The sequence below is a fragment of the Gymnoscopelus braueri genome (genome assembly GCF_963280865.1).
Source record: "Gymnoscopelus braueri genome assembly, chromosome: 18".
Classification (NCBI taxonomy): domain Eukaryota; kingdom Metazoa; phylum Chordata; class Actinopteri; order Myctophiformes; family Myctophidae; genus Gymnoscopelus; species Gymnoscopelus braueri.
In genome coordinates, this window is record NC_137618.1 from 44,811,413 (window position 1) to 44,834,484 (window position 23,072).

Here is a 23,072-nt window from a genome sequence, read left to right on the forward strand (position 1 = left end):
TTTTTGCAAGCCGTTTTCCTTAATCAGAAGTCAAATAGCTAATAGCTCAACCTTGGCCGCTAATTCATCCTGTTGCTGTGTCGGAAGAGGTTAAGTGAGAAACTTCTGTGTAACAGGGAGACAGACTCAACTTGTCAAAACCAATTGCTCACAGCCACTCAGGCACACCCTGCGGTGGTTACTGTGTGGCTCTGCAGGGCACAGTAGAACACGGAAAGGTTATTGTACTCTGGGCTCTTCAATGGCTCATTCTTATTCCCTGCAGTAGAGCAGTGTTTCTCAAATGTTTTGAATTTCAAAGACCCCCATTTTAATATGCATTAGGCCACGGGACCCCCCATTTGATACAATTTTCTATCTCTGGGACCCCAATCCACACTATAACATCTTAACTCTGAGAGTGTACAAATGGAACCGAATGGAGCCTATAATTATGGGTCCATTTTAGCCTGGAAACCAGACAAATCTGCCATTGCAAAAAAATATAATCGACCCCGGCAGATTTGGTCCGGCACCGCTCAGCTGTGATTGGATTTCACTCCCTCCGAAGTAGTGAGGGACCAATCAGGGCCCAGTATGCAAATATGGGGCGGGTTTATCACCAGAGGCCTTTTTTGAATGTGCCCCTCGTAAATGCAGGTTACAGACTAATATCTACACAGTGATATAAGTCTGGCCATGCCAGGCTATGTCCATTTGCTTGCGCGATCAGTTTCCGTTTGTACAAACTCATGTTGTCTTGCGGGTTATGGGCAGTTGGAGTGGTTGGCTCGCTGAAACAAAACTACAAGTGGAGGGGGACACACATGGGAGGGCCTCTGTCATGACAGCACATTTCCATCTTCCAATACAAGTGTGTGTACCATGACAGGGGTGTAGTAACACCTAGCTTAGTTAGTTTGACTCGGGCCAGGTGTGACTTAAATCAGAAATCACCCGCACATTGTCTAAAATCCTGTCATTATAAAAGTCAAAGTGAACATATGTTAGTACTGCTTCTTTTGTGTATAGTATAGGATAGTATAGCCTACTATAGTGAAATAATTACTTTCATTCAAGGAATATTGTCTGAAGTGGGCATCATGAATGTATAAAAGTGACAATTGACATTGAAGACTAGATTGACTATTTTGCTTTCATTGCTTCTGTACAATTCAATTGCCCAATGGCTTGTCAACATGAATAGAGCACATATACACAGCACACTTGTCTCACTCAAAGAAATCTGAACATTGATTGTACTCTTAAGAACATTAATTTGAAGGCTGCATCGGCCTCTCTTCATGCATTCACATGGTGTATTATGATGTATTATGATGTATTATCTTGTGTCCTTGCTTATTGCAAGTCGCTCTGGATTAAGAGTGTCTGCTAAATGCCTAAACTGTAAACTAAACTGGTGTATCTAAGGTTTTTAAGACCATTTATTGCAATGGTTATACAGTTGTGTTTCATCTTTAGGCTCTGCTCTGAAGATGCTCTCCAATGGATCGGGGGCAGCATACATAAAAGACATTCTATGGGGGAGCGTAATACAATCCCCCACGTCATTGTATAAACATGAAACCACAGCAGAAAAAAAACAGGCATAATTCAGGAATAGGCTGCCGAATGGAGGGGAATCTCCAGCGATCAAAGTTAACACGGCGGTGGCGTGAATGATTAGCAGTTAGCGTGAACCGACAGCTTGGAAAGGCCGCAGCGTTGGCGTGGCTGAATCCGATTGGTCGAATGGGATATTCAGCCGGTAGGATGAGATTGACGAGCTGTCAAATGGGTCGGCTGGGTCTGATCAGCGGATGCATGCAAGACTTCAGGTGCACTCCCAATGGTGTAAAGTAACTTAAGTACATGTACTGTACTTAAGTACAATTTTGAGGTACTTTTACTTTACAGGAGTATTTCCAATTGCTTCTACTTCTACTCTACTACATCTCAGAGGCAAATGTTGTACTTTTACTCCACTACAATTATTTGAAAACTTGAGTTACTAGTTACTTTGCAGATATAAATATATTACATTACAAAACATACATTAGCCACTTTAGCCGTATTTTATGCCTAGGCTATTTGAAAATAGCCGATCTACATCTGCTGAAAATGATAGCTATTTGTCTCAATCGGGACATTTATGGTGCTTCTTGAGGACACACTACATAATGACTGCAGCTGTTTCATGTAACAATATATTCATTTATTTGCATCTGTGACGATTGTAATATGATTCAAATGTTTGTTATTGTTCTTCATTATGTATGTGTTTTATATGCTGTTATCAGGGCGTCCTTGAAAAAGAGAGCTTTGCTCTCAATGGGTTTCCCTGAATAAATAAAGGAAAAGAAAGAACGTCAAATACGATAAACCTCTTAAGAAAAGTATGACATCTTTAGCAGCAGTGTCAAATGTGCAAGAAGCAGGAGGCATACGTCAGAATCAGTAACATTTTGAGTGAGTAGCTCAGGACTCTTACAGATGTTTTGTTTTATTTTTCTTATCTTTTATTCTTTTTTATTCTTGTTTTTTGACCATGTCCTCACTCAGGGCTCCATGACTGCTGAAGAAAAAAAGAAAAAGAAGAAAAAAATAACCTCTTTCTGAGTCTTGAGCCCTGGGCTGTGAGATACCAGCAGTGTTTTCCATTTTGCATCATCACAAACAGACAGTTCATTACTGGGGTGGTGTTTGTACTTCATAATGTGTTTTAGTCCTACTCAAGCACCTACTATGGCAGGGGTGGGCAACTCGCACTGCGACACGTTTTGAGCTTGTAGATCTGCTATTTTTGATATTTTTGAATTGGAATGCTGTTTTTTTTTTTGTGCCATTTTTTTATTGGAATCCCGAAAAGTAACATTTTTATTTAATTTCAAATGCATTTAGTTATACTTATGTTAACTTTTATGAACTTAAATACAAATACATTGGACATAAAAAACAATATAATTTGAATACTATAGTCATTAAGCTACTAATATAGTGTCATGTTCTTTCTCAGTTATTTTCCACTAGTTAGCAAGCATTCTTTCTGCAGCTGTTAGCCTTAAGAAATTAAGCAGGTCACTCACCTGTTGGGCCTCTTCTTACTTCCTTCACAGGTGTTACCAATGACACTAATGAAGGCTGTTCCATTCTGGTCAAACAGAGTCAGGGTGCTGATATTGTGCACGTTGACTCACTGGAAATACTAGTGGGTCTCAAAGTGTGGTCCAGGGACCCTCATGGTTCCTTGATAGGGTGTAACTCTGAGAGTTATGGGGGTCCTTGAAATTAAAAAGTTTGAGAACCCCTGTGCTACACTAATTAATGGAACAGAGCCTTCATTAGTGTCATTGGTAACACCTGTGAAGGAAGCAAGCAAGGAAGGGGCCCAATTTCTGTCCAATATGGCTGCTGTGCATAGAGCCTATTATGTTCTCTATCAGGTCTTCATGACCTCTTGTCAATTACTCACCTGTTTTTGCTTTAGTCATTATGCGTTTCTATAAAACAAGCCTAGCACTAGGTCACGAGGCAAAAATGCTTTCATGCCTAGAGAGTTCATCGCTTGTGAGTACATCTTGTCTCATTGTGCAGTCCTTTTGGTTAAAATTACATTGTTGTAAATTCATGATGTTTATATTAAGAACGTTAAAATGGAGTATATTTGCATAGATAGATACATGTTTAGTATTTACATGCTGACTGTACTTTATTCTGAATTATTAAGACCTAAGTTTACTGTAAATTTTTTGTGATATATCCTTTTTGATGTTGGTATTTCAGTTTTACAATGATTGTACTTTGGAGAGAAAACAGACACCAGTAAAAGCAGTCAACTTTACTCCAGCTTCTGCGTTTCTCTTCAAGTCTTGTTCTGTACCTGTTAATTTGTATTCAGACATATGATGAGAGCAGGATATATAGACTGAAGTAAATATATATCAGTATTCCGATATTAACCTGCGGGCCGCATTAAGTGAAGGTGGAGGGCCGCATATGGCCCCCCGGGCCGCAAGTTGCCCATTATGTACTATGGTATGCAGGGACGGGAGAGGAGAGAGATCCCTGTGGTGGTGCATGCTCTCAGCTGATCTCACCATCTTCCGTCAGCACACTCACACATCCTGGGAAGGAGCTCTTTAAATACCATATAGAGATGGCTTCCTGTCAAGATACTCTGGCTGGTAGCAGAGTAGAGAGATTTCGTGACCTCTGAGACCTTGCATTTCCTCAGCTGCCTGAGGTGGTACACGCATTGCCTCGTCTGCTCTGCCACAGGTCTCTGTGTGCATTCTCCAAGCTAGGTCCTTGGCGAATCGGGGATGTGCACTCTGAGATACTTGGAGCTGAGCTTTCCAACGCTTCCCTGTTGATCGTGATGGGCGAGTAAGACCTCTGCCTCTGCTTACATAAGTTAACTAGTCATGCAACTAGGCAGTGGTGTAAAGTAACTAAGTAGATTTACTCAAGTACTGTACTTAAGTACAATGTTGAGGTATGTTTTACTTTACGTTTATGTTTTAACCAATCACAGATTTGGGTGTTTTCGTGTTCTCTTATTTCACATTCACATTATTTTCACATTCATTGTCATGTCAACCAATTTCACTATTAACCACTGTTTAAAAAGTCTGAGTTTTGTAACCATAAAGACTGTTTCTGTACTCACTCTCAAAAAAACGGGCCATTATGGTTCATTATTTTTCTATGAACAACAGTTGCACTGTGAGGGAAAATTGCAGAAATTACCGGTGCTACCTGCAGACGGACAAAAACGACGTCACACCAGGGGTGCGTGGTGCGCCCACTTTAAAATGTGACACATTCTGTCACGAGAGCGACATTCGTGTGTGTGAGTGCGGGGCTATCTGCTACATCCCGGGGGGCTACGCTACATTAGCTAAACAATGGCAGAGCTAGGGACCAAGTGTTGGAAGCTCTGTACACGAAAAAACACACACACACACACACACACACACACACACACACACACACACACACACACACACACACACACACACGTAATGGCCTGGTTCTGTGAAGCATGGACTCTAAGCACCTGACTGGCTACACAACAAAAAGGTCAGGAGTGCAGCTTCCCTCCAATGGGACCAGGCTCAGGGCAGAGAGGCCAGAATAGCCTATACCCATCTTAAAGCCATTTGAAAACATGTTTACAATAAAACCAAACCATTGTCATTGTTTTTTGACACAAGGGGCTTGATGGCTTCACGCTCGATGGCTCCCCCATCAAGACGCTTGTGTCTCGATGATTGCTTCTTATACCGCCTGGGATCAGAATAGGCATAACAAATATCTCTATATGAACTATATATATGAACACACATCTATCCAGGGTGCTATACTGTACATCAATGGTTTAAAGTGTTGGCTAATATCCAGTAGTGGAAAGTAAGTACATTTACTTAAGTACTGTACTTTTGAGGTATTTGTACTTTACTTGAGCATTTCCAATTTTCGGTACTTTTACTTCTACTCCACTACATCTCAAAGGCAAATATTGTACTTTTACTCCGCTACAATTATTTGAAAACTTTAGTTACTAGTTACTTTTCAGATATAAATTATGATATTATGAAACATACATTAACCACTTTAGCCCTATTTTATACATAGGCTATTTGAAAATAGCCGATCTACAAGCCGATCTACAAGCTCTACAATATAGTATTTCTATATTGCAATATTGGTACTTTCACTTGAGTAAATAATCTGAGTACTTTTTCCACCACTGTATATGAACACAAATCTATCCAGGCAGGGTGCTAAACACCAGCGGTTTAAAGTGTTGGCTAACATCAAACATGGGGAAATTCTCATTCTACTACCCGGCCACCAAAATGTGGAATATGCCCCGACACCATCCATTGATTAAAGGATGTGTAGCACATGGGTTTCTTTCAAAATTGGCCTGAAAATAACATCTATCAGGAGACCCTCAAGGTCGAAAGGAGGTGTCATTTTCTAGTGATTAACACTGAATTGTTTCATTTCTGATCGTCAGGATGTCTCATGATGTTGTATTTTAGTTCCAACATGAGCTTATCTTGTATTTTTGCTTATTTCTTTTTGTTTAGTTTTGCAGCATCACAACTAATTACACCACTCTCTTCGTGGGGCTTTAAAAGCCTCCCAGATGGTCTGTATCGATTCAACAAAATTCTGATATTCTTTATCAACATACAAATTCTAATCCCATGAACATTTTTGTAAAACTTACAGTCCTCTTTTATGTAAATGAAAACGGGCAGAAATATGGGAGCATGGTCTGGTATTAAAATATTATGAATCTCTGAATTGATCACATTCTCAATTAGTTTGACAATAACAAAATAGTCTACACTGCACTTTCGAGTATTCTCAAGAGAGTGAATTAACACATCGCCACACATCAGTTAACCCATTAAGACCGGGAAAGCGGCATTTTTCAGATTTCTTTGGCTATGCAAAAATAGCAGATCTACAAGCTCTACTTGTAGATCTCTATATTTTTTCAAAGCGAACATTTGGAACTCCCAAAATTATATGAATTTTGGCCGCGGACCCCCATCTCAAAGATTTTTGAGAAGTTGTAACAGAGTAAAAAATGTGTGCTACAGAAAAAAATATATATTCAAAGATTTGCACACATTTTCACGATTTCTCAAAAATAGCAGATCTACAAGCTCATCGCGCTATGAGAGTGCCGCACTATGAGCTTGTAGATCTGCAATTTTTTGAAGGCTCAAAGAAATCTTAAAATGACACAGATGCGTTCTCGGTCTGAAAGGGTTAATCCCAGCATCTTCTGGAGTTCTTCAAGGGTAGCAGAAGAGAGCATTATCTGCGGGAAGGAGACGACAAGAGCAATCTAACAAAGGGTCATTTACCAGATTAAAATCTCTGCCAAGCAGAACAGGATATCCCATAAACCTTGATAAAAGAACAGTTAAGTTTGATAAGAAGTGAACTTGCCCAAAGTTAGGGGCAGAAATGCTCATGAGTGTAATTTTTCAGTTGGTTTATTCCAGATGCTAAAATGTACCTTCCATCTTTTTATCGGCAATTGTGTCTGTATGCGGAAAAAGCCAATGTAAGGCCTTCCATCCTTTATTTAATTTGAATGATTCATTAAAATGTTGGTGGATATCCTACGTCAGTGGTTCTCAAAGTGGGGTCCGGGGACCCCCAGGGGTCCTTGAGGGAGTTCCAGGGGGTCCCCAAATAAATGATGGATCATTAGAAATGGACCCTTATGGGTATGTAACTCTGAGACTGTACAAATGGAACCAATTGGACCCTAACGAGTCCATTTGGTTGCATTTGTACACTCTTAAGGTCCTTACACACCGGGGTGATTTTTTTGCGAATAATACGTATTTTTTTAAAACCTTATAAAGTCAATGCAAGCTTCCATACCAGTTTCGCGGAGCGAAAAAAGCGTCTTTTAATTATTGGGAACGAGTCCGAATTTTGTGTATATTCGCATATTCGCCGGTGTGTAACCGCCTTAAGAGTTAAATTAACATATATTTTACAATATAAATTGGGGTCCCAGAGATAAAAAATACCACACAATGGAGATACGCAGCCTAATGAATGAAATTAAAATGGTTGAGAATCACTACTATAGAGCCATAAAATCTTCTCTTATGGGGGTCCCTGGCATATCTTTTCAAATGGGGGTCCGCGGGCTATTAAGTGTCAATTTAGGGGTCCTTGACATGAAAAAGTTTGAGAACCACTGTCCTACGACATGGCTATATCACAAGAAAGCATTGTGTGACATTGTTTTGTCACATTTGTGTGACAGGTTCAATAGCAGGATTTTGAACGTTTAGTTTGCGGTGGGTACAGACATCACACTGCTTGCATTGCCTTGGTATAATATCTAGAAGGTGTCACCACAAAGAAATATGACGGATAAAAAACAACCTCTCATGACAAAGGCTCTTTTTCCACCTGTGTGGGGATGGCTGATTTATCCTGTGTGCATTGATTCGCTCGCTGCACAACAGGTGGTGTCATCACACCTGGCTCTGAGTCCAATTAGTTTGATTCGGGCCAGGTGGTGACTGCTTACATCAGCTATCACCCACCCAGTGGTGTAAAGTAACTAAGTACATTTACTTAATTACTGTACTTAAGTACAATGTTGGGGTATTTGTACTTTACCTTCTACTCCACTACATCTCAAATATTGTAGCCTACTTTTACTCAACTACAATTATTTTAAAACTTTAGTAGTTACTTTGTAAGTTTTGATTATTATTACAAAACATACATTTACCACTTCAGACCTGTATACATTTCGGCCAATTGAAAATAGCCGATCAACAAGCTCACAATGCGTCGAGATGAGACACATTGTGAGCTTGTAGATCTGCTATTTTCAAAAGATTTGTATACATTTTAGACATTTGAAAACTTGTGAAATTGGATATTGTGCATAATGAATACTTTCTACTTTTAGTACTTTAAGTACATTTTGATAGTTTGAATTCCGGACTTTTACTTGTAACAGAGTAGTTCTACATTGCAGTATTGCTACTTTTACTAAGTAAAAAAGGTAAGTACTTTTTCCACCCCTGCACCCACCCTACAGGCAGTTTGACTATGTGAGACCACATTCCAACGTATGTGGGCCAATCGTAAGTGCATTGGAGTAAAGGCAAGTATGATGGTGGCAAGCGACACATTTGAGCGTAGGCGGTGTAGGAGAGAAGTCCCACTGGCAGACACAGCCGGGCAAGAGGGTCTAGTATAAGGCCCAAGGATTGTTGTATTTCATTTCAACAACAAGGCCATGCAAAGTGCTTTACATAAAACATGAAGCATGAATTAATCATGGGTGTGTTTTGGGCCTAACACTGGATTAAACCCAATCAGTGTTGTCTCCCATTCCCTTTAAAAGTTTGGTACGCCTGCACCTTGCACATTACTATTTAAATGACATATTTGGCAAGTCGGAGGAGACGCGAACGTGTTCCTGCTGAGGAAACAGATCTGCTCACGTGAGAAGTGAAAGTGCATGGCCATCTATGGGAGCAATGTATAGCTATATACAGGAACGCAGCTTCTCCATTGAACTCAATGGACGAGGCCGCCCTGTTTGAACAGTGTTCTCGAGTCCAATGCCGAGGTGAAGTAGGCATCAGAAGAACACCCACACAATGCTGAAAACTGACGTCAGGAGACGGGAAATAAACTTCTGAGGTGCAGCGCAACATCTATCATCAGCTCCCAGTACTTATCGCACAACCGGTCTCATCCAGTAATTATCGCACAACCGGGCTCATCCAAGCCGTGCTACTCATACAGTACGTTAAGTTGGTATAGTGCCCGGATTTGAACCCATGACCTTGCGGTCTAGGGGCGAGTGCTCTACAGACTGAGCTACCAGGACACATTAAACCCATGCAAGCCTTACTAAGTCATCCAATGTGTTGTAATTTATGTCCAAGAGACACCTGTGATATATTGACATATTAAGTCAATAACCTCATGCTCCATCCTCTTTATTTAAACCATTAAGACCGGGAACGCATCTGTGTCATTTTATAGATTTATTTGGCTATTCAAAAATAGCAGATCTACAAGCTCATAGCACGGCACCGAGTGCCGCGCTATGAGCTTGTAGATCTACTATTTTTGAAAAAGAAAGTCGTGAAAATGTGTGCAAATCTTTGAATATAATATAAATACATCTTTAACTCAAAACTTTGCTGCTGGGGTCCCTGGAACAAAATATTTTCAGATGGGGGTCCGCAGCCAAATACATATAATTTTGGGGGTCCTTAACATGAAAAAGTTTGAGAACCACTGGTATATATAGCAACATACGTTTAAAACAGAAGACTTGTAGAAATCCCCCAGAAGCAAAGATTTCAGTTAAAATGTTCGCTTTAAGAATATACATATATTCAAAGATTTGCACACATTTCCAAGATTTTTCAAAAATAGCAGATATACAAGCTCATAGCGCTGCGCTATGAGCTTGTATATCTGCTATTTTTTGAATAGCCAAAGAAATCTAAAAATTACTCAGATTCTTTCCCGGCCTTAATGGGTTAAACCATTTAAAGCATGACAGGACGGAACACATACAGCTCGGTGTACTGCATGCACGGCAATCCATGATGACAGTCCCAAGAGACATCGATGATGATGCATGGCAATGTTAAGGGCCGTGCACACCAAGAATGATACCTGTAATGATAGCCATAACGATAATGATGTGAGCGTTCACACTGATGAACAAACATTCCGTAAGCAGTGGCCGTGTCTGTCTGGGGCTCCAACATGGATATTGATGACCTGCTACCGCTGAACGCTCCGTTGCACAGAGACACATAATGAAAAGAACAAGGGCAATGGCTTCACTACGTTCCTCAAAGACGAGAACATATTTCAAAGTCGAATGGTCTTTAAACATGTTTTCTATCAGCAATGGTGTATTTATTGAAATAAACTCTCTCTTTCTCTCGACCTCTCTGTCTGTCTCTCTCACTCAATCTCCTCTGCGGTGCTTTGTTTTGAACCATCTCACACTGTAATCTGATTCTCTTCTCTTTCCGTTTTATTTCAATGCCTTTTTTGTTATTGTGCTCAAATTAAAGCCTCACTATGTAAACTTTTTCAATGAATAAAATGTAATTTTGTCCAATCTGTATGGTAGAGTAATACAATATAACTTATACAATTGGGGTGGTTGTGTTTTGTCTCCCTGCTCTCCTATTAACACATTTAGATTGTGTCAAAAGGTCATGGACACAAATTCAATTTATCCCCTGAGCACGAAGGGCAGGCTCTATTAGATCAACGGTAAAAATGTCAGCACTTGCACAGCAAACCGGGTTCAAATCCGGGGGAGAAGAGGAAAGCTACATAGTGCTGCTTGAACTTTTATAACGATCTGTCTTAATGCTGTGATGCTTAAAGTTTTGTATAAAGCAGTTTAAATTGCCATGTTCTTGAAATGTGCTATACAAATAAACTCACCTGGCCTTGAAACACAAACAGCAGATACAAAACTGATAAACATGATTTAATCTGCCATGCTGTACCTGAAAAGTTAAATGTAGATGGATTGTGAACCCTGATCTTAATCTGAATAATGCAACCTGTGCCGAGTTTTAACTGGTCTGAAGCGCAATCACTTTTTGCTCTCTGTATTTTGCAGTGGTGGAAAGTAACTAAGTACATTTACTTAAGTACTGTACTTAAGTACAATTTTGAGGTATTTGTACTTGTACTTTACTTGAGTATTTCCAATTTCCAATACTTTTACTTCTACTCCACTACATTTCGGATCCAAATATTGTACTTTTACTTCTCTACATTTATTTGAAAACTTTAGTAACTAGTTACTTTTCAGATATAAATTATTATATCATAAAACATACATTAACCACTTTAGCCCAATTTTATACCTAGGCTATTTGAAAATAGCCGATCTACAAGCTCACAACGCGTCGCGTTGCGACGCGTTGTAGCTATTTTCAAACATTTTATAATAGTTTTACTTTTGGTACTTTAAGTAAATTTTGATACCAATACTTTTGTACTTTTACTCAAGTAAATTTTTAATTTGGGACTTTTACTTGTAACAGCGTACTTCTACATTACATTATTGATAATTTTACATAAGTAAAACATTTGAATACTTTTTCCACCACTGCATCCAACTGTACTATTTTTAAATACATTATTTGACAGTCAGTGAGACAGTTTAAAGATCTAAGAACTTAAGCGATACGATCGACTTTGTTGGTATTAGTAAGGACTCGAGCAGCAGCGTTATGAATCAACTGCAGTCGTCTGATGGATTTTTTTAATAGTAGAAGACGGAGAGACATATGAGGGGGTGGGTGGACAGCTCCCGCTATCTCTCGGTGTCATGCTGAACGCGGTCCAGAGCAGATGGAAGACATTCAAGGAAATCGTCCATTTCCTATAACATCCGAAGGCCTCGTCTCTGAACATGAAAGGTGGCAAGTGAACTCAGCCCTGCGTCAGAAGCTGCTTGGCAAACGGGGAAGTGAGATGTGGGCCCCTGAAGGTGGAAGACGATGAGATGCCGGACAGAGCGGAGATGAGGATGATCAAATGGATGTCACTGAGGGAGAGAAAAGACAAGGGCAGAGCTGAAGGCAGAGGATGGGAGGGGAGGGGAAGACGTGATGAGCAGAGGCAGACCGCAGATGGTGTGGTACGGACACAGCAAAAAGCTAATGACTGGGTAAGATAATGGCAATGAACTTAGGCCACGTTTACACGGTAACTATCAGAACAGAAAACGACAAAGTGCCGATGCGTTTTTATTCTGCGTTTCCACGGAGACGCAACAGTGATTGAAAACGCTGTAGTGTGCATGCCAGGTGGCTAGGGGGCGGTGTGACGCGCTGCCAGATCAGACCAGTCACGCATGCGTAGAACCACTTCCTATCACAGCTGTTTGTTTACACCAATGTAGTAGCATACTATGGCGTGAGCCGACGTGAGCCATGACGTCACACGTTTTGCCGTTTCCCCCGTGTTGCATGTTTAAATGGAGATGCGAGGCGGAGCGTTTTCAAAGATTTCCACTCTGGAAGGGGGTTTCACTTTTGGCGTTATCAACCCCCGAAAATGACGTTGCCGTCTAAACGGAAGGCACATCTGATACCGTTGTCGTCTAAACAGGTGTCCGTTGACCGTTGACCGTTGTCGTCTAAACAGGTGTCCGTTGACCGTTGACCGTTGTCGTCTAAACAGGTGTCCGTTGACCGTTGACCGTTGTCGTCTAAACAGGTGTCCGTTGACCGTTGACCGTTGTCGTCTAAACAGGTGTCCGTTGACCGTTGACCGTTGTCGTCTAAACAGGTGTCCGTTGACCGTTGACCGTTGTCGTCTGAACAGGTGTCCATTGACCGTTGTCGTCTGAACAGGTGTCCGTTGACCGTTGTCGTCTGAACAGGTGTCCGTTGACCGTTGTCGTCTAAACAGGTGTCCGTTGACCGTTGTCGTCTGAACAGGTGTCCGTTGACCGTTGTCGTCTAAACAGGTGTCCGTTGACCGTTGTCGTCTGAACAGGGCCAGGAGGCAAGACCCAGTTGACAAAGATGTAGGGAATTGATACAATGAAACCTCTAATTAAAGAATTCTCGCGTGAGTTTAGACATCTGTCGTGTGCTGTGGAATGCATAATACTCATGAAGCCGTGATTTGTTTTGTTTTTTTTGCACAGACTGTATAATTGCACCATCAAAAATCTATAATCGCCGCATCCCTGGCGTCGTCCCTCTCCTCCACCCATCCATCCATTTTCCCAGCGAATGCCGCGGCTGGTCCGGAGGGGGCCACGTCGGGCTGTGTCGAGCCAGCAGGCTTGATCCTCAGGTACTCATTAGAGCACCGTGGAGCCGCTGAACTGCTGTTGTTTACTCTCGGTCTCACTCCTAAAGGAACGTCCCTAGCTGTGAAACAGCTGTGTCCACGGATATCCCCAGGAAAAACTGACTGCGGGACGTCCTTACGGTCCCCCTCCCACAGCTGTCAAACAATACCTTTTGTTTGGCACTGTGTGTGTGCAGGAGGAGAGGTGGTTGAGATTTAGTGGAGCCCAGGAGAAATCTCTGCCTCGCAGTTTCTTTTGGTTTCTTATGCAGAGCCGCGGATGACCCCCTGGCATTAGCCCGAGGGACATCAGTGGAATGTGCATCGCACAAATGGCGAGTCGAGCTGCAATGTTTAGAGAAGAAATGCCGTTTTGTTTTCGTTTATGTCGCTTGACCTGGCACATCAGTCGAGAAAATGGACCAAGGGCTGTAATTGTACTCACTTTTGTCCACATGCTGTGAGAGAGAGAAAATGACTAGGTACGGGTAAATACTAGGTGAGGTGTTGAGCACTACTGAGCTGGAAAATCAAGAATCTCTCAGTTTCCCTTCATTTTCTATGTCATAATTTCAGAGAGAAACCCACACAGTGTTCGCAGGCGCTGTGCTGTCACAAGGCACCAATGATGGTCATTTTGACCACTTATTCAAAAGCCCGGTGTGCCTTCTTGAACCCGTTCCACGTCCTCAAATAGAAACTTTAACCCGTTAAGACCTGAGGCCGATTCTACAAACGCGTTCTAAATCGGCACTGTTAGTTCTCACGCTTTTTCGTGTCAAGGACCCCCAACGTGCATTTGGCCGTGGACACTCGATCTGAAAATATTTTGTGCCAGGGACCCCCTGGAAGAGACGATTTGTGTTAAAAAATGTCAAACATTGTTCAACATTTCAAACATTTTTGAAGATTTTTTTATTTTTTAATTGGATGACAAGCTCACAGCGCGGCACAAAGTGACGAGCTGTGAGCTTGTATAGCTGCTATTTTTGAGAACTGTTTTAGTTTTCTAAAAAACTTATGTTGCTATGTACGTATAGCTTAAATAAAAAAGTACACAGATGCTTTCCACGGTTTTAATGGGTTAATAGCACTGGCTTGTGATCTGTAGACTGACGTGACATCGCCAAGAACATTAGTAGGCTAAATGAAGCATTTGCTGCTAATGTCACCCCCAAGGCTAGTGGCGCGCCACGCCGCAACAAACTGCACGTGTACAAAGGGAGTCAACCCAGACTGAGGGCTCTCATTTCCCTAACAAGCTGTCTCTGTCTTCACGTGTGGGTCATTATACACTCACTAGCCTATTAATGGTGACATTAATGCGGGTCTCGTGACCAGCGGTGGACAGTAACGAAGTGCATTTACTGTACTGTACTAACTTAACCCATTAAGACCAGGAAAATAATGTGTCTTTTTTAGATTTTTTTGGCCATTTATGAAAAATCGTGAAAATGTTAGCAAATATCGATATATATCTATATATATCTATATATATCTATATATATATATATATATATATATATATATATATATATATCTCAAAGCAAACATTTGTAACTAAAATGTTTGCTTCTAGGGGATTCTACAAATGTCTTCTAAATCCTAACAGTTTAAAAAAAAAATGTTTTTGCTATAATGAGTGGTTCTCAAACTTTTTCATGTCAAGGACCCCCAAAATTATATGAATTTTTGCCGCGGACCCCGATCTCGAAATATTGTGTTACAGGGACCCCCCCCAGAAGTTGTAACAGAGTTAAAAATGTTCGCTATGGAAAAATAGATATTCAAAGATTTGTACATATTTTCACGATTTTTCTAAAAAATAACAGTTATACAAGCTCATAGCGGCACTCTGTGCTGCGCTATAAGCTTGTATAACTGCTATTTTTGAATAGCCAAAGAAATCTTAAAATGACACAGATGCGTTATCGGTCTGAAAGGGTTAAGTACATGTATTGCTTACTTACTTTGGATGACTTTCACTGCACTACATTTCAAGGTCAAATTGTACTTTTGACTCTACTGCATTTCTAGGAAGGGAAAATAGCAGATCTACAAGCTCGCGACGTGACCAAGTTCAGACCCCTGTTTTACCGTGGTCATAAAGAGTTTCAATGGTAAAAGGACTGAAATAACTTTTTTTTTCACATGAATTCTATCAAACTAATTTACTCTTATCTTACTCTAGCTCTTATTCAGGGTCACTTACAGTAGAAGTTCAATCAGGTTGGATATCACACTGCACCAGATATTTAATAACAATGCAATCTTTAAACAGTGGAAGGGCTTCGCTTATCTACGGGATCTAGAAACTTGTTTACTTTTTCTTCTGTATTTGGTATATTTTGGTAAAAAGCATAGAATAATCTTTAATTCATAAATCACCATCATCACAAGCAACCACAAGTCATCAATACAAGTGTTAGCAACACTTGAATTCCTTTGTCCTTTGTTTTTTATGCTGTTTTTGATGTCGACTCCACAAGGGTAATGCTATAATACACACTGAGGAAATAAATCAAACGGCAGAAATATCCTGCCTGTCCTTTGCATACTTGTTTTCCCTCAACTTCACTGTGTGTGTTTAACTATCTCTACCTCTGGCTATGCTTCAGAAGTGAAGGAATGAGGATACCTGAAGAAAGGTCCCTCCTTTGAAAACGTCAGAGAGACTATTCCCCATGTAGATTTTGTTTTTCCAAGATACGCTGAGAGTTATTCAGTGACATCTGAGTGTTTGCCAAGGTGGAAACTGTTACTTTTCAGGAAATGAAAAAAAATAAAGCTGTGTTATGTTGTCACAAGCTCTTACTTTTCATTGGTTAAATATCTATAAACTCCACAGACTTAGCTACTTTCACTTTCAATAAAAAAGTAAAAATTGCAGATCTATTACTACTACTAGCTACTTTTGCGCAACACTTGTTAGACCCTCCAGAAAAACACGGGCAAAAATCCTTCATTATGCAGGCTAAAATCACTTGATTTTGCGGGCTAAAATCATTTTTTTTTAAATGCAATATGCAGGGGTTTTATGTGATTTCATGCGGTGAGATTGCAGGAAGTTGCGAAATATGCGGAAAGTTCGAAATATGCGAAGAGTTGTGAAATTTGCGAAAAGTTGCGAAACGTGCGAAACATGGTAAAAGTTACGAAATATGCGGGGGTTTACGTGATTTTATGCGATGAAATATGTGGGAAGTTGTGAAATATGCCAAAAGGGTCTTACTTGTACAGCGAAGTAAGGCATTAATTTACAAAAAGAAAGTTGAAAAGATACAAGGTTTCTGCCCGACAGCAACAATATGGTAAATAAATGTATCAAATGAAACCACACACATCCTCAGGTTGGGCCCCGTACCAGAGCCATGCTGTCTGGTTAGAAATGCCCTTGCATGGGGGCTCCATTTCTGGAGAAAATCCAAGCCCAAACCTGCACCGAGGAGAAATGGAAAAGAAACAGCAGTGTGCACGAGTTGTGTGCGTGCGCGCCACGGTGGATCGAAAATACCTGCTGTGAATGAGAATGAGAGCCTCTCTGCCTCATGTGGTACCGGTCCAGTGGCTGCGTGGGGAATCGAATCGTTGCTGTCGGGGGCAGAAACCTCTTATCTCCATTTTTTTACTTTTTGTGTTTTATTTTTTGTAAATTAACGCCCTACTTGATCATACTACAGCGTCGCACAGAAAAGCATCAAAAGTACCAGATACTTCACGTCGCGTTTCGAGCTTGTTGATCTGCTACGTTTTTTAACCGTTTTAGACATATGAGGTTTCAACCCCCGACAGAGATGAAATGCTTGTGCGGGTTCCAAAATCCACACTCACACCTGACCCAGCATGGGGAGAAAGGTTCACAACTCCGTCGTTAGGTGAATAACACTCAACGTGAGCCATAGCGAGGACGATGATGATGACAAAAAAGGATTGTTTCTGCCTTTACCGTTACAAGCATTGCGTGCGAGGGCCCGGTTGAAAGAGATAGAGATGGAATCAAGGAGATCAGTCTCATGATTGTTAGCCTCGCACATGCCCCCACATACTAACTCCGGCTTCTGTAGTGTTGATATTAACCAAATCAATCCGGGAACGCATCTGTGTCGTTTTAGATTTTAGCTATGGCCATTATTTTATACTTTGGTTAGTCAAAAATAGCAGATATACAAGCTCGGTGCCGCGCTACGAGCTTGTAGATCTGCTATTTTTGAAAAATCATTTTTTTTTTGCAAATCTTTGAATATATAATATATTTTTAAAGCGAACATTTTTAACTCAAACCTTTGCTTCTGGGGGGTCCCTGGAACAACATATTTTGAGATGGGGTCCACGGCCAAATAAATGTAATTTTGGGGGTCCTTGACAAGAAAATGTGTGCAAATCTTTGAATATATGTATATTTTTTAAGCAAACATTTGTAACTCAAATCTTTGCTTCTGGGGTTCCTGGAACAAAATATTTTGAGATGGGGGGGGTCCGCGGCCAAATACATATAATTTTGGGGGTCCTTGACATGACCAAGTTTGAGAACCACTGATATTATATCAACATACGTGTTTCAGAAAGCTGTTTAGAAGACATTTGTAGAGTCGGCCTCAGGTCTTAATGGGTTAATCTTGGGGGGCAAACATATTTGTCTTTGTTTTGGTGTGTTTACGTTTATAGGGTATAAGGATAGGCAGGGCATTCACTCTGGAACTGCATGGGTTTGGGACATTGCATATATACACACCACGGTGCCCTTCTTTTTTCAATAACTACTCTCCAACAAAGTCCATTTTGTTACACTTTATTGTGTTTATTAACCACCACAAACATACTAATTTGTTCTCCTAAAGTTCTGACAGTGACTTCTCTCCTGCAGAGTAGAAACTAAATTAGTCTGGGGTTGCAAATTTTAGCAGCGTATGGGGAAAACATTATGCATTCATTGTTCTTTCCCCTTTGGATACAGGAATTACTGAAATAAACCTTTTGAATTCTCCTTCTCTTTTAATTACAACAATGATGTTCTACCTTTTTCTACTCCAGACAGATAATTACTTCCAATTATGAGCTAAATATTTAAACATCATTGTAACATCAGTTTTTTCTACAGGGAGAAAGGATGCTCTGAGGCGGAGATACCAGTCAATTGAATAATTGATGATGGGTTTGTTGGCTATCATTTGATGCGCTAATATGAGAGACTTGTGGGGCATCTCTAACTCCCAACTAACAAACGACTATTACTGACGCTACAATCAGTGTTGCCAGATTTTGCGAGAGAAACAAGTAACCAGGTCTATGAAAACAAGCCCAAAAGAAGCGTCTATAGGCCACATGAGCACTTTGCCCGCATATACATCGGCTATTAGAAAATAGCCGATCTACAAGGTCACAACGTGTCACATCAATCTGCTATTTTCACAAAATTTTCTAAAAAATATATTCTCAGATGGGGGTCAAATACATGAAAATGGAACATTAGGAAGCAAGCCGAAACAAGCAACTACGGTTTAGAAACAAACCCCCCCCAAAAAAACGTAACCCACAACTATCAATATTTACAAGCGACTTTACAGTCGCTTATAATAAGCAGACATGGTAAGACTGACTACAATGCAATGCAGCTCTCTGTCTTCAACAGTAAAACACACCCTATCTGAACCCCTCAACCATGAAAACACCTAGTTCTGGTCCATAGCATTAGAAGGAGTTCTCCTCAACGCTATGGTACTTTCCAGCCGTTGCCTGCACACCCCTGGTAGCACAGCCTCTCGTCTTTAGTAAAAAAAAAATCACACCCAGTGTGAAGTGGGCGGTGTGGTCATCACAGTGGTCATCACAGTGATGGAAGCTCACTTAAAAAAAATGTGTTTTTTTTCTAAGTGCATAGTCCTATTTATAGGTTATTGATTTCATCGTGTCTTGCTAGCCAATCACAGTGCTGAATAGAGTCAGCCAATAGAGTCAGCCAATCACAGTACAGCTAGGGGTGTACTAATGCTAGGGGTGTACTAATTATGAGCCAATCACAGTACAGCGAAGGGTGTACTAATGAGGTGTCCCATCCCCACTTATAGGGGCGGCTACACCGCCCAAAAATATACACTTTCGCTGCTCACCAAAACAAAGACGGTTTTAAGGAGTTGAAAGCCTACTTTCCTTTAGTGGGAACACGGTGGGAACTTGCGGTGAGATATTTTCTTTTCTGGCCAAAAAGTGTATTTTAGACATGAGGTGGGGGGCTCAGAGTGTTCCCACTGAGGAAAGTACGCTTTCAACATCTTAAAATCGTCTTTGTTTTGGTGAGTAGCAAAAGCGTATTTTTTATTTGTACTACAGTCGAGAGGCTTGGTGTTCAGGCAACGTCTAGAAAGTAACATAGCGTTAAGGAGAACTCCTTCTAACGCTATGGACCAGAGCTAGAAAACGCCCTCCTACATGAATCTGAATCCCCACAGTAATTACTCATATGGACTCCTCCCCCCAATCAATGAAGTGTGACCATGTATCCAAATGTATATTGTTGTTGACTGACACACACACACACACACACACACACACACACACACACACACACACACACACACACACACACACACACACACACACACACACACACACACACACACACACACACACACACACACACACACACACACACACACACACACACACACACACACACACAAAAAACCTGGTTGCATTGAAACTGTGTAAAGTAAAGATGGTTACAGTTTAGTACAAACCGTTACAATGCTCAGCTTAAAGCCAGATAAACAAACACACAATCTTCCACATTCATGTACAAAACACAAGTCCTAACCATTTTGGAACAAAACAGTCATAACTCATAACGACATGTAAAATGTCATTATGTCCATGTCATTTAAGTCCATCTTTAGCCCTGCTAAGCAGGATAATGTAGGCAAATGTGTTATAGTTTTAAACTCCTATTACCATTAAGAATTAATTAATTCTTACAGCTAAACCTACTGTATATCATTATGTTGAACAACCTTTCTGATGATGTGCACTGCCCTCTGTGAGGTCTATGATATCGTGCTACATCATGAACCATTTTATTGTTGTTTTAACTTTTTTTATTATTATTAAGATGTCCTTGCATAATGCATTTTTTTTGCACTGTCAATTCTCTGTATCTAAGAGAATAAATACAACCCATTTGTGCCCTTGGGCCTTATTTTACGCCTACATTATGCACTGTTTAACTAGCAAAACTGGGGTTGGAAACGCCCAAATGAGTCGCACCATAATTAGACCTTGCATCATTGATCGGTTAAATAGGGCACATCAACTAAAAAAAGTCCCATGAAGCTTGTGCATAAGTGTCTGCCACTCTTGTCTCCTGAGTCATTCTTTTAGAAAGTGGCCATGACACTGAGGACTGCCAAAAGAAAAACAGCAAATAGTTACTTTGGACTGAAAAGGTAATACGTACATTGTAATCTATACTCACACAGTGAGCTTGTAAATTACATTTCTGGTTTGCACATACAATATTTTAGGGACAAATGCGGCCAGTGGAAGTGGCTAGTTGATGGTGTAATGTCAGCCAGCCAGCCAGTCAGTCAGTCAGTCAGTCGTGGTCATAAGGTTGTCCCAGTCCAGCTTAAAAGAAGAAAATAAAGGCTTATTTTGGCTCAACAGAAAATCCAGGGCAAGAGTGTTTAGATCAAATGCATCTTTCAACACTCATCTCTTTGATGCTATACTACTTCTGCCATTAGCGACAAACAACATCGGTGTCACTTTTGAAATGCTAATGGTCCTCTTTCAGGGTCATTTTATGGACACAGTAAGCTCTGGTGGTGTACTGTGGTGGGCAGAGAGCGGCATCTTTGATAATTATTTCATATGCTCTCTGTATGATGCACACTTCAAAGCTAATGATAACTAAAAGCCATAACAGACCTAGACATTCAAAGTGACATACAGAACATAGTGCACAACACCAATGCAGAGCTGAGAATCTGTGCTTTTTGAAGTGCCAGGTACTTCAAAAAGCCACTTGGAAAGGAGAGAAAAATCATACAAAACGTTATATATATACTATATATTTTTTAATTAATTATTGTTGAGCATGTCATTGTTTTAAAAATCTTGTACAAAAGGATCATCAATTTTCCCAAATGTAGAAAAACTTTGAAAAAAATCCAGAAAATAGCCAAATTACAAACGTGTTGCATCCGAGTTGTGCGTTTGTTAAAGTCTATTTGGGGATTCAGTCAGACACAATAGTCAAGATAAACCATATTGCAATGACATTGTATTATATTTGGCGGTGTGACTGCTCCTGTGATACAGATTTATCTGTGCAAGCATGACACTGAGAATCATGAGATCACAAACCCCCCCTGAAGCATACATGGACATTACATTGATTCATTCAAGGGCATAACATTTAAGATACACAGATATATAACGTGATACAATCCCCAGAAATCCGCTCTGGTACAATTAACATACTGAGATAGTGAAGAACTAAATGCCACAAGGGAGAGGCTGGGGAGCTGGAGGGAGTTTGATCACCTGACAAGCTGCAAAGAGGAGCTCTGTATGGAATCGGATCACTGCCAATACTCCTAACTTCAAATAAAGGTTTCAGAACCTTGAAAACCTTTTTTGCAAGACTGAAAACTCGTTTCGAATCTCTGAAAAAATATTTGAATCTCTGAAAAAAGTGTTGAATCTCTGAAAAAAGTGTTGATAGGCCGAAAAAAAAAATCAAATCTCTGAAAACATATTTTACAGTGTTTCGCCAACACATTTTCAGAGTTTCAAATTTGTCACAAACACACTTTCAGAATATGCATTTTGGCACTGTTCTACCTGGGTATTATTTTGTTTTCCATGTTTGAAACCTTGTAAACTCCTGACTTAAAATAAAGGGTTCAAAAGGTTTGAAAGGTTTGAAAACTCGTTTTGAATCTTTGAAAAAAGTGTTGATAGGCTGAAAGTGTTTCTCAAATCTCTGTAAACACATTTTACAGTGTTTCGTCAACACATTTTCAGAGTTTCAAATTGGTCACAAACACACTTTCAGAATATGCATTTTGGCACTGTTCTCCTTGGGTATTATTTTTGTTTTCCATGTTTGAAACCTTGTAAATGGGGATCGTTTTTGAAACTAGCAATTTTATTGTTGAAAGACTGGGAAAAAAATTCTATGGTTAAACTTTATTTTGAAACTGTGATTCAGCGTCACACACACAGCAGCACACTCTCCTCAAATCTCTGAACGCACGCAGCAGCAGCAGAGGCAGAGCCTCAGAGGCATGCAGGTGCTGAAACTCTGAAACATTCTACTCGAAACCTCGCAGGGAGGCGGGGGGGAGCGGAGGCGGGAGCAGAGGCGGGGCCGTTTGACGTCCATTCCAATCACATTTTGTATTTACTGGGCTGGGTGGGACCAACAGCGGTCGGCCAATGACTGACGCTCATAGGGGATTGTCAGACTGCTCAGCCAATGAAAACCCACAAGATAGCCTACACGTCGCTATTCAAGGATTATTATTATAATAATAATAATATTATCATTATTCATTGCGCACTGGTCCAATACAATACAAACCAATGCGCTGTTGCGCATATCTAAACACACCTACAGCCTGGCACACAACATTCTATCTTCTAATTCTCCAGGAATGTCTGTGATTATAATTGTCCTATTATCAGCAGATGTGAGAGTGTCAATCAATTCCTTGTGT